This window comes from Pteropus alecto, unplaced genomic scaffold (genome assembly GCF_000325575.1).
Source record: "Pteropus alecto unplaced genomic scaffold, ASM32557v1 scaffold71, whole genome shotgun sequence".
NCBI classification, from domain to species: domain Eukaryota; kingdom Metazoa; phylum Chordata; class Mammalia; order Chiroptera; family Pteropodidae; genus Pteropus; species Pteropus alecto.
Genome location: NW_006433024.1, coordinates 17,702,164 through 17,715,527, shown reverse-complemented (window position 1 = coordinate 17,715,527; position 13,364 = coordinate 17,702,164). Strand labels below are relative to the sequence as shown.

At 50.0% G+C, this 13,364-nt stretch overlaps 1 protein-coding gene across 1 annotated transcript in view; it reads left to right on the top strand.

Moving 5' to 3' along the window:
* Window positions 1-13,364, top strand: part of ALX4 (ALX homeobox 4) — a 39,702-nt gene that overhangs the window by 16,216 nt on the left and 10,122 nt on the right. The gene's annotated exons all lie outside the window — the stretch shown is intronic.

The following is a 13,364-nucleotide window of genomic DNA, read 5'->3' as shown; positions in this document are numbered from 1 at the left end:
TACATGCCCCTGCTCTGTCCACCAGCCTGCACCATAATCACTGCCTCCATCACGACGGTGGGTCTTCACCTTGAGGGAAGGGGCCATGCTTTCTTGGTCTTTGTTTTCCAACTACTTGGAACTTTGCCCAGCACATAGTGGGTGCTCCAGAAATGTCGCTGAATGAATGAATGAAGCAAATAATTAACAGAATAAGGAGTCCAACCCAAGCCTGACCTACTTCAAAGACTTCTCATTCATTTCATTTTGTCTAGGGCAGGACTTAAGCTTCTCCATCTTGCCTGCCTTGGGTCAGAAAAGGCTATAACAATGTCTCCCAGTGGTGGCTGGGGATGAGGGTTTTCTTCCTGTTACAGAGGAGAAAGGGAGGCTCAGAGGATTAAGAGGGAGATGTTCAAGGACATTCGCAGGGCCACATGGTTTGGTGGAGGCAGAGAGGAGCAATGGGTAGACGGAGCCAAGGCTGATTTGAAATCAGGAGACACAGTCCTCCCCACCGACAGGCTGTGTGATCACTTGTGGTCTCTGTATCCTGCCTGTGAGGTGGGAGTGGCCCAGAGTGGCCCCGAGCTCTGGGGCTTATTGTTGGGATGACAGGAGAGTATGGGAGGCTTCTTCTGCCTCTCTGGTGGTGGACCCCACCTGGGCCAGCTCCCCTTCCCCTGCAAGGTGTCTGTCCCCTCCTCCATCCCCATAGCTTGGGGATGAGACCTGTGCTGGACCTGGAAGGTGGGAGCTGGGACACTTCTAGTCTCTTCGAGGACAGCAGCTAACAGAGTCCCTTAGACCGACGTCATGATCCTCACTCATCCTAGTAAACATCAGTAGGTGATGTTCACATGTTAGTCATAAATGGGGCCTCTCGTGCTGACTCTAAAGCTCGGCTTAGATTAATCCTCTGAGGTGGAAGTTACTCCTACGGCTCAATCATGTCTTCTGTCACAAGACAAAGCCTGCCTGTGCCTCGTCCAAGAGTCCATCTCTGTAAAAAAGACAAACCATCACTGCCATGATAGGAGACAGGCACAACACTGGGCTTGGAGCTGGACCATCAGGGGTCTGTCCCAGCCCTGCTTCCTCCTAGCTCTGTGATCCGGAGCAAGTTATAAAACTTCTCTGGACCTCAGTTTCTTCCTCCGTGAACTGGGTAACGATGCTGGGTAATGATGCTGACCTCCTGGGCATCTGGGGAGGATCAAATGCGGTAGTGGATGGGTCAGCAGCATTCAAACAGAATGGATTATGTTGTTGTTTTTATTGTTGTCATCAGCCCTGGTGGGAGGCCCCTAAGGCTTCTTACTTGGTAATTTATGACCAGCTCAGTTTGGGGAGTTGGGAGTGTCCTGTTTTACCAAAAATGGAACATGCTTTGCCAAGACCACTTTAGTTTTCAGTACTCGGTTCAAGGGCATGCCGTCGCTAAAGCCTCCTCTGACCTTTTCCACTGGAACCAACTGCTCCTCCTTGTGGACTCACCGTGCCTGGGAGGCCAGGCTTGTACTCGACCATGTTGTTACTTGTCTGTCCCCTCCATGAGGACATGACTAAGGGAGGTGCTTGGTGAATGAACAAACAAGTGACTCAAGGAATGAACAGATGCAAACCAAGACACAATGTGAAGGACAGGACAAGGAGAAGAATTCAAGGGCTTACGCTGGAGGGTAGAGGGGACCTAGATGCGTATGGAGTGGGCCGTGGGGGCCGAAGGCAGGACAAAGACTCTAAGGGACCCTGGCTAGTGGGCTTTCTTTTCTTTTCTTTTTTTTTCCATTTTTTTTTATTGTGGTAAAATACATATAATGTAAAATTTACCATCTTAATGGTTTTTAAGTATGCAGTTCACTAGTACTAAATATATTAATAAGATAATAATGTTGCACAACCTTTACCACCATCCATCTCCATCACTCTTTCGTCTTGTAAGACTGAAACTCTGTACCCATTAAACAGTAAAACCGAAACTCTGTACCCATTAAACCACACACTCCCCGCCTCCAGCCCAGGGCGACGACCATTCTACTTTCCGTCTCTCGGGAGCTGACTATTCCACGTACTCGTATGAGCAGAGTCCTACGGCGTTTGTCTTTTTGTGACTGGCTTATTTCACTCAGCGTATCCTCGAGGTTCATCCATGTGTCAGGATTTCCTTCTTTTGACGGCTGAATAATACTCCATCGTATTGTATATACCACGGTTTGCTTATCCATTCACCCCCGATGGACGTTTGGATGGCTCCCATGTTTTAGCTATGGTCAGTGGGTTTTCTTTTTAACTCCCCCCATCCCCGGCCCATTTTTAATACGAGGAAACTTTACTCATTTAGGCTAACTGTAGGAAAGTTGAAATTATAATAAACTCAAAAAATAAAGTACTTTTTTTTTTTTACTTTTAGTTCCAGCAGTAACTTGACCTTGTCTAACAAAATACTGCCTCCTACAGGCCGTAGCGGAGCGGTTGCAGAACTGTGTGCCCTCACTGAGTCACCCGGGGTCCTTCCGGGGAAGTGAAGGTTTCCAAGGGGCTGGGGAAGCGAGGTTTGTTCCCGGTTGGCATCTGTGTGCGAGCCCATCTGCAGAGCCATGGATGGTGAAGGGGAGGCAGGAGGTTGCTAAGGAAACTCCGGTCTGGGTTCTGTTCAAAGTATTACAAATGCCAGCTTCAGAACTGGGATTCCTGGATAGAGTGGTTTCTTCCCATTTATCTACATACTTCTTTTTAAAATTTTAAAAAATTTGACATAATTTCAGACTTTAAGAAAAGTTACAAGTACAAAGACTTCCCAGATGCCCTTTATGTGGATTCCCAAATATTAACATCTTACCATATTTGCAGTATCAATCTTTTTCTGTGTTGTCTCTCTAGGTATATATTGTATCTGGGTTGATATATACGGATATAAGCTTACACATATTCTTTCTTTTGGAACTGCTGAAGAAAAAGTTGCAGACATATGCCTCTTTACCTCTAAATACTTCAGTATTTAGAGGAAAATGAATGTAAACCAAGACAGCGTTGGAGAGGTAACGAGAAAGAATTAGTGGGGTGGAAGCTGAGGGATGAAGGATATCCTGAAAACAAGCCCTGGGAAAAGGCATTGGTCCACATTCGAGGTCCCGGGTGTTCAGTCAAGTTCTATCCGAGTGGTTTTATCAGGCCCAGCACTGAAGGTGGGGTGTGATGGGGCCGATTTAGAGACACCTGAGAGAAGCCACCCTCCTGTGACTCCCCATCTTTTCCCCTCCCTCCTTGAACCTTTCTCCTGACCGTCTGGCCCACACAGAGCATCTGCCCCAGAAGGGTCCAGAGGAAGTGCCCCAGGCTTGGGATTCAAACCCTAGCTCGGCCTCTTACTGTCTCCCCATCTTTTCCCTTCTCTACTTGAACCTTTCTCCTGGCCCACATAGAGCATCTGCCCCAGGAGGGTCCAGAGGAAGTGCCCCAGGCTTGGGGTTCAAACCCTAGCTCGGCCTCTTACTGTATATACTCTTAGATAAGTCATTTACTCCCTCTGGCCTCCATTTCTGGGGCTGTGAAATGGGGATATTTTCCATGGTTGTTGTAAAAGTCAGTAACCGTGGCAGCGGTGGCACGATAGATGTCCTAATGCCGGGTAAAGCACGAAGCACAGTTCCTGATTTTCAGGGAGAGTGCAGTGCTACTTCCTTTTCCTTCCTTGGCTTCAGGAAGCCCCCTCCATCCTCCGGACCAGAGAAAGACTGCCCGCCCCCTCCCCATGTGGGAAGAACAGAGCCAGCTTCTGCCTGAGGACGGAGGGATGGAGGAGGGGGCTCCAGCCCTGCCTCTGCTGATGCCTCCCTCTGGAAGAACCCACAGAGGTGTTAGTGACAAATCTGCCAGCCACATAGAAAGCCAGCTGGGCAAAACGCTGGGGATCTTGGGGGTTGTTTGCTCAGCTCATTTGCAAGCAGCTGGAGAGCCAGGACTCCCTGGGCTCTCCACAAAGGAAGGCAACTCTAAGGAATAAAAGCAGCTCAGGTCAGGCCTGCCACTCCGTTGCCGGTGACATTCGATGGGTCCCTTTTCTCTGAGCCTCGCTTTTCCCATCTGTAAAATGAAGATGCTCATGAGAGCCACCATGTGGGAATTTTGAAGGGATCGAAATGAGTCGAGAATGTGAAAATCCTCAGAACTAGAGGAGGAAAGAGCTCCGTGTGCAAGGGCAAGGGCCCACCTCACCCAACTCTGTCCCTTGTAGTGCTAAGACAGCAGCAGACACACAGTAGGACTGCGTAACTACTTGTTTGGCATACTCTCTCAGGTAGGGGCTGGTCTTTCACCAAATTCTAGAAACCTCAATCAGGGACTGGGGCCCTGGGGCGCCACCTTCGGCGAGAACTTTATTGGGACTGCAGTGCCTCCTGGTGGCCAGGATGAGAAACTGCAGTCTTGATCCTGGCCATCCGGAAGTGTGGGCCTAGGACCCTCCTGCGGGAGCCAGGGAACCTGCTCTGTGGTGAGCAGAGCATCCCAGGACCCAGGGACTTTTCAATCTTGGCCGAGCCTCCTCCATAACCTCGCCCACCCCCCAACAGGGATTCAGGCAATACTGATTGAACCGAGGAAACAAAAATACCAAGAGTTTTGCCCACAGGTCCTTTGTGCCCTGCCCTGTGGCTGCTTTCCTTGAGCGCTCTCATCCTTCAAGGTCCACTCCCCCACCCCCATGCCGCAGCCACTCAACACAAGCAGTGTGTGCTGAGGGACCGAGGTCTGGATCCCTTTCCTATGGGTGCCCTTGTCACCCTCAGCAGGGTGTGCAATGCTACCAACAGCAGGAGCCCAGGTCCTGGCTCCAGACCCAGCAATGTATCAGTGAAGCCCTGCTCTGAACTGCTTACAGTCTAGGGGGAGCAGGCCAGTAAACCGGTGCTTTACCGCAGGGAATTCAATGTTTAAGAGGTTAAGCCCAGTCCAGGGATGGAGTGGGGGTGGTGGGGAGAAGGGATCGCCCTCACAGTGAGCCTTGGAAACCCTGTAGAAGCAATTCACAAAAGAGGAAATACAACAAATAAAAAGTTTAACTTCACCGTTAATTTAAAAAATGTACCTTCAAACAAGATTTTGCTTTCACCCGTTACACTGGCAAAGATTTTAAAAACGCTATGGCCCGTACTGGCCCTGCAGCAGGCGGGCACACTGCTGGTCGCAGAGGAAACTGACTGGCATGTCTCTAGAGGACAGCCTGGCCGTGTGTATCAGAGGCTGTAAGGTGCATATGTGATTGGACTCTGTATTTCTAGTTCTTGGAGCTTTTTCCAAGGTTATTGCCATGAACGTATTAAGGGATTTTACAAGGATGTTCATTCATAGGCCTGTTATAATTTCAAAGAATCAGAAACTCATGTGCCCAACAGTAGAGGACTGATTAAATAAAATAGTTTGTCCGTGTGCTGAAATACCGCGCCGCCATCAAAAACGGTGTGTATAGAACGAACAGCATGGAGAGATGGACAGGACAGTGTTACGTTTACAAAAACGTTTGCAAAAATGTGTTCCGTGTGTGTGTGTGTGTGAGAAAGAGAGAGAGAGAGAGTTACAGTTTTCTTCTTTTGGTTTGTCTTGATTTTTAAGAAGTTTCGTATAGAACACAGATAAGTGCATGTAATGAGAAAAAGAAGCCACAAAAGTTACGAGAATGACAGACAGGTGATAGCCGTAGTTAATCCGCCAGATGTATAAGGGGCGGGAGGACACACACACCAGCTAGAAGGAAGGGCGCGGGCAGAAATGCGGACGCCTGAAGCCACTGGTGAACGCAATGGGGCGTGGGAGCAGGTCTGTGGGGCTGGGAATGAGGAGGTTTGGGGGTGAGGGGATATAAGTGAGAGGCAGGCGGGGACCTGTCCTGCCTGGGAATCCTGAATGCCACCGTAAGGCTTGTTTGTAAGGTTGGCAGATCTAACGAAAAACAAACAACAAAACCAGGCTGCTCAAATAAACAATGAATCATTTTTAGTATAAGTATTTCCCATGCAATATTTGGGACATACTTACCAAAAAAAATGATTCATTGTTTTTCTGAAATTCTAATTTAACGGAGCAGCCTGTGTTTTATCTGGTGGTCCTAGTGAGGGTTCTTCGGAGAGGGTCATGATATGATCAGATGTGTGACTTTTCGACTCTCTTTCCTGTTGGATTCGAGAGCCGTGAGCCTGAAGGCAGAGAAAGCCTTTAGATGGTCTGAACTTGAGCCTGAGCTCTGGGAGTCTCTAGTATGCAGGAGGCTCAGGGTCATGGGGCGCCCAGTGTGTGAGGACAGTGGACAATGCCCACCGCACTCCAACTGCACTCATCTCCCGCCTCCCAGATTCTCACAGCAGCATCCAGCACCAACCAAAGGAGGCGTCATTCGGGATTCTGACAGTGGCTTTCAAATAACGTTTCAAAATGATAAAAGTGATTCCTGTTCATGGTAGGACAAATAGAAAATTAATTCACACCAGAAAAAAAAAAAGGACTCTATACCCATATTCTTATCTCTAGAAACTTCTAGTATTTTCTAAGGACGGATACTCTACCCACCCACTTACCCCTCCTCCCTCTTTTTTTTTCCCAAATGAGATTTACTTAATATTTCGTGAGCATCTTTCTAGGTAGTAAAATGCTATTCTTCTGTAACATCAGTTTTGTGCATTTGTTCATCAAATGTTTATTGAACACCTACTGCGTGCCAGCCACGATACTAGGCATTAGACAGAAGGGGTAAATAAAACACATATATTCATATACATTCCCTAGTTTATGGAAGGGAGAGACAATAAACAAAGGGGAAACCAAATAAATATATACTAATGTGTGTTCAATGCCAAGGAAGAAACGGCCTGCAGAATAAAGAATATCGAATGGATCTTCCATTTATGGAAATATCATCCTTTACTTAACCAATCTCCTATTACCTGATATTTTGGTTGTTTTCAGTTTTTCTGTATAATAATGTCATGATGAACTTTCTCTCTGGTTAATTCTTTGTGCCTAGCCATAATTACTTCTTTAGGATAAATTCCTAGAAGTGGGATTTCTGGGTGAAGACATACAAACTTTTCACTTAATCAGTTTTTCTTTAATATATTTAAACACAATTTTGTATTTTCCCTATGGTTTACATCTTTTTTATTTTTTAAATTGCATGCTACGAAATTAGATTTGGGGAGATGTACAGTTTTATGAATTGTAACGCATTCCTGTCCAGATCAATGGGCTCACCACCACCTTTGGGATACAGAATGAGTCCACACACACCAGTGTAGCCCTTTGTGGGCACACCCTGCCCCTCCCCCAGCCCCTGGCAAGCAGTGATCTGTTCTCCATCCTGATGCTGTTGCCTTTCCCAGAACGTCATACGATAAGCAAGTGAAGTTATACATCACGCAAATTTTGAGACTGGCTTCTTTTACAGACCATAAGGCTGCCTTTGAGAGTCATCCGTGCCTTCGCTTGTACCGACAGTCGGTACGTTTCTCTCTGCGTGGTGACCCACTGCACAGCTGCACGACTTGCTTAGCCATTCCCCTGTTAAAGGACATTTAGGTTATTTCCACTTTGGGGAGGTTACGAGCAAAGCTGTTATAAACATTTGCGTCCTGGTGTGGTGTTTTTCCTCCCTGATAAAGTCTTAGTTTCTTTAGGGTAAATGCCTAGCACTGTGATGGCCGGGTCAGGCGGTCAGTGTGTGTTTAATGATACGAGACACTGCCGTGCCGTTTTCCCACCAGCGATGTCTGAGAGTTCCAGGTGCTCCTTGTCCCTGCCATCGCTTTGTACCGTCAGGTTTTTTACTGTCATTGCAGTAGTTGTGTGGTGATATCTCACTGGACTTTTAGTTTGCATTTCTGGGGCAGGGAATACGTGGAGCATGTTCCCCATGCTCATTTACCACTTGCATATCTTCTCGGGTGAAATGTCTGTTCAAATATTATGCCCATCTTTATTCATTTGTTTTTAAATATTACGGTTAACTAAACTCCACGCCTCCTTCAGATTCGCTAGTTTTTCCCTAATGTCCTTTCACTCTTCCAGGACCCCGTCGAGGATGTCACGTTACGCTTGGTCCTCGTGTCTCCTTAGCTTCCTGTGGTCGGTGACGGTTTTTCGGACTTCCCTTGTTTTGAGAAGCATTTTTAGGGCTTGAGTTGTGTGGGTTGGTGAACGGGAGCCACTGCTCACCCGGTGGGAGGCTGGCCCAGGCCCTTGCGCTTACGCCCTCTGCAGATCGGCAGCAGCTCCTTGAGGCAGGGACATTGCCTGTGTCACCAGGGCACAGAGACGGACTCCATGCATGCTTGCCAAAATGTCACCCCAGTGACTACTGCCCCTGCAGCCTTATTTATTGGGCCTGGAGCTAAACTAGGGACAACAAGTTGAGGACTGGACAGAGCCCAGTGGCGGCTGAGGTGGGCTGGGGACATGATCAATGGCTACCCTTTAACCTCCACCCTGTCCACATGTCTGTTTGGACAGCAGTGGGTTTAGTCGGTGCCCTTTAAATAGCATGAAAGGGCCTCATGCTGGCCTGTTTTGTTTAAGGAGATTACATCGACGCTGTGCACTCTGCCACAGGGCGTGTGAGGCCAGCTCACCCGACAACAGAGCGAGCGGCATGTCCCCCGCCAAGCAGATGTTTGGAGGAAAAATAGATGTAATCGAAACCATAGAGGATAAAATTACTCAGACCCCTTAGACATACACTCCATATGCAAGGACCTATGTACAACTACACACACACACCCGTGTCCATACCCACCCATGTTTATCTGCAGGCTAATACCACTCACACATTCACCCACACACAATAGCACACACACCCACAGGCATTCACATCCCATTTGTGTGCCTGCGCTTGACCACACAAGCATGCACACTCCATAGGCAACTCCACATATGTTCCCCACACCCGCTCACAGCTGCTGACTGTACCACAGGCCCACGGGTACACACCCGTACACAAGGAAGGACTACACACACAGACGCTTCCAGCACCCTCTCCCCAAATGGCTTTAGAAGTTCCTTCTCTTTAAATCACGGTCATAAAAAAAAAAAAAAAATCACGTCACCATTGGAAATTTCTTAAGGGCTTTTATGACAAAAAAAAAAAAGATTAGACTGGATTAGAGTGATACCGTTGGTTGAACAAAAGGGTAGAGGTTAAGGGGATAAAGAAAGGTTTTCTCGAAATCCAACAGCCAGGACTGTCCAGCAGACAGACCAGGCAGAGACCGAAGGGCCTTCTTTGGCTCCTGATTAAGAATATAACCTTGAACCCAATGCTTCCCACTTCGTCAGAAGTGGCCGATGGGAATAGCATTTACCTAGGATTGTTTGAAGGGCGCGCGAAACCATCGTGGCCACCCTGGTGTGCGTACCTCATGTTTTACGCACGGTAGTTGATTCCTCTGGTCAGTCCAGGGTTTATTTCCACATCGAGACGTTCTTTTGGGAAGATGCAGGTCAGAATTACATTGTCTTGGGCCCCACAGCCAAAGCCCACTACGGGAGGGGCGTGAGCGGACCAGAGTCCGTATGGAAGCTGCCCCAGGGAGGACAGGGGAGAGCCAGGCCCGCAGGTGGGTGGCCTGGACCCAGGCGGGGCTTGTTGCCGCTCAGCCTCATGCCAATGCTGGGTGCCGCTGGCCTGAAGCAGGCCTGCTGAGGGTCTCCCAGTGCCCTTTCCTCTACTCCAGTGTGGTGGTGTGGTGGGCGCGGAGCTGCTTCCTGGCAGATGCTGGACTGGGCTTCCTGGACATTGAAATTCCCAAGCCTCCTCCGTGAAGCCTGCCTCTCTGCTTCTCCTTCTGTCTCCCGGCCCCTCCCTCCTTCCCTGCTGCTCCCCGCATGGGGACATCCTTCAGTATCCGTCCTGGCCCTCTACTGTCTCTCCTTCGGTGACCCTTTCTCTCACTGCTTCAGCCGTCAGACTTTAATGGAGGCATTAGTCACTGAGTGCCTCTTTTTCATATGTCCTATCCACTGTTCTCATTGTCTACCAGGATGAATTGGTTCATTCACTTGCTCAACAACATTTTCTGCATGTCCGCTGTAGGACGCTGGCACACAGTAGGTGCACAAAAGTAGCTGGACAGAGTGGGAGCTCAGTAGTGTCTGTTAGACATTGTCCATTTATTCTTCAGCGACTTCTTACTGCATGTCTGCCACCTGCCGCATCCTGGGCTAAGCCCTGGGCTGGAAATGGACAAATGGCACGAGGTCCCAACCCTCAGGGAACTGACATTCTATAGGAAGAGCTGGACATTCCGGAATTAGAGCAGCTGAGCAGAAGACAGAGGGATCTGTATGGTTGTTGCAGTCTGGGAGGGCTTCCTGGAGAAGCTGGTGCTTGACTGGACCTTGGAGGTCATCTGGAAAGACGGGACATTCCGGGTGGGTGGCCGGAGGTGGGTGCGAGGGGGACCAAGGAGGAGGGCACTGCAGAGAGAGCTGGGTCCTGATAGTACCCAGGCCTCAGGTCACCATGCCGATTCTCTAGCCAGCCCCAGCCCCAGGGTCGTCTACTCTGAGAGCAATCTGCTAGCTTTGCCCAAGCTCAGCACCGTCACCCAGCCCATCCCTGGCACCCGCCAGTCTCATACAGGCCCAATAAACTTCAGGGCCACCTGAGGAACAGCAGTGGGAACTATAGCTGGGATTGATTCAGGAGATGAAACATTCAGAGAGGTGAGCAGCTAGCTCCAAATGTCCACAGGGCTGTCTTGGGGAAGGTCCTGGAGGTTTCAAGCCAGACCCTACAGGAGGCAGACATGGGCTGGACCTAAGGAAAAATCGTCCAGCTGTCCTGGAGGCAGTAGCTCTCTGTCACCAAAGATGATGTAGGCTGGGAGGAGGCCGAAACAGATGCCCCCAAGTCTGGGACCTTTGGACTGAGAACCTGAGAGGGTCCTGACTTGTCGTTCTGCCCAGAACCTTGGAGGAATTCTTTATTGTCTAAATTAGGGCCCCAGCCTCCGGATTTAAAGCAAGATGAACAATAATCAAGATTGAGATTAGGAGGCTTTTTTTCCTCTTTGAGGACCAGAAGCACCAATTTGCTGGAACTCCTCCATCTCTCAGTCTTTCCATTTGCTTGGATCCAGACATGCCCCCAACCTTCCCCGCTCTCCTCCCATCCAAATCCTAAGGGGAGGTCCCCCGATGACTAAGATGGGAGGAATACTCTACCGGGCTGAAGCATGACACCACCCTGCCTGCTCTCCACACTCCAGATGGGACATGCCTGCTCCCATTTGCGGACGAGACTGTGACGTGAAATGAGTCATCTGAAGTCACGGCAGTCTGTGCTGGAGCTGGACCAAGAGCACATCTCCCAACTCCTGGTCTGGTGGTCTTTGCACACCCGGTGCTGTCTCCCCATCTCTCCCTGACTCGCTCAGTCTCAGTGGGAGGCTGGAGGTGGGGAAACTGGATTCTTACTTCTCACTGTGGCAGGCGGGACGTTCTGCCACCTCCCCACAGGATAAGACTAGAACTGGCTCAGCACCGAGGGGCTCCTCTCGGGGGGCCGCAATCTCACTCCCTCATCCTCAGGAGCTAGTCCTTCTGCCCCCAGGATGAGCAGAGCAGGGCTCCTTGATTATGTGAGGCCTCTGGATTCCTCTGCCCCTACCGCTTTTCCTAGGTCAAAGACCCAGGAGCTGAGAGGCCACACTCTCTGACCAATTAGCATCCATTCTCTGCACTCTCTCTGGCCTCAGTTTCCCCCTAGTTAAAACTAGGCGTTTGAGCTGGTCCTCACCAACCCTCGATTTTGATAACATGGAGCTCCCTCTGTGCAGCCCAGCTGCTATGGCTGTGTGGGGTGGTCCCAATCCCAGGCTGGATGCCAGAGGATGCTGTAAGGGTCCACAGGTCATGGGATGAGGCCTGGGGAGCAGGGCAAGGGCAGGAGGGGCGAGCACTGCCCCCTCCCAGTCTGGCCTCCAGGAAGTTGCATAACAGAAATGTTTATTTTTGTGAGGCTGAGTGGACTAACTGTCTATTTTAATAAAGCCAGGGGAGAAAATCTAAAAAAAAAAAAAAAAAAAAAAAAAACCCAAAACATAAAATTTATTTGTCTGCCAGGAAGATAAATATCTTTGCTGAAAGCTCTCGGCCCCAGTTGCCAGCTACAGTTTGCATAATGCTGTCATTGAAGCCCTAGCAGCTTGCGAGTGCCTGGGCTCACATGGGCATCGTGCGTGATGCGTGCGGGCTGGCCCGCCACCCCGGTGGCATCAGCACCGGTAGTGACCCCTCAGAAACATCCTCCTGAAGCTGCTTCCAGGCCCACTCACCTCCACTCTCTTTTCTTGCTGCCTTGGAGAGGGAGCTGAAAATGACAAAGGCAAAACGTCCCTCTCAGCTTCCCCCAGGACACACAGAAAGCCAGGGATGAGCGTGAACCTGACGTCTCGGCCCCCAGGACCCGGACGGAGTCAGGAGAGCTGGGCTAGAGGCATCATCCTCATACTGAATGCCTGCCGCTTGGACCTATTTGCAGAAGAAGAAACTGAGGGTCAGAGTGACCCTCATGCTTGCGATGTCAGACCTTGTGCGAGTGAAAGTTCTTGTCAGATGCTCCTCACAAGCCTCTTACTAATCGGTTACATTATCTAACTCCACAAGAGTCACAGACAAGAGAGTGTGGCTTGGAGTGGGGCTCACACCCCTGTCTCCACACCAGTCCCATGCCCTTCCCCCAGTGCCACTCAGGTGCTCTGGGGAGGGTCTGCCCACTTGGAGGACTTCTCCAGGGGCAGAGTCCTCTGCTGTTCACAAGTCCAGACCAGAACTTGGAATAATGACACTGGCAGAAACCCACATAGCCAGCTGAGTGCTTTACACGTCGGCCTCTTGAATCTCACAACTATGAGGACACCTGTCCTACAGCATCTTCATCTCCCATTTTTTAGGGAGGAACACTGAGGCACCAGGCGGCTGAGTGAGCTGTCTGAAGCACACAGCTGGAGAGTCGTGGCTGTGGGAGCCGCACCCTGGGGCCTGGCTCTAGAGTCCGTGCTCTAACCTCTGAGGCCAGCCTGTCTGCCCAGGGTGCTAACTGAGCCATGTAGACATGAACAAGCTACTCTCCCAACCCCTTCCCACCTGAGCCTCTGTCTCCTCATCTTTGACCTGCATGGGTTGACGTGTCCTTTCCAGCTCTGAGCTTCTAGGAACTGGCCGGCAAAGCCCCATTCTGTCAGACGGCAGTGGCTGTGGGCCTGGGCCTTGAGCTTTGTGTAAACCTACCAAGGCCCACAAGGAGGGGCAGGACACTGCTTGGCCAGTAGGTGAGACCAGTATAGAGGGCAAGGGGATGTGACTCCTCAGCACTGGATTCTTAGGGCAGAATTTCC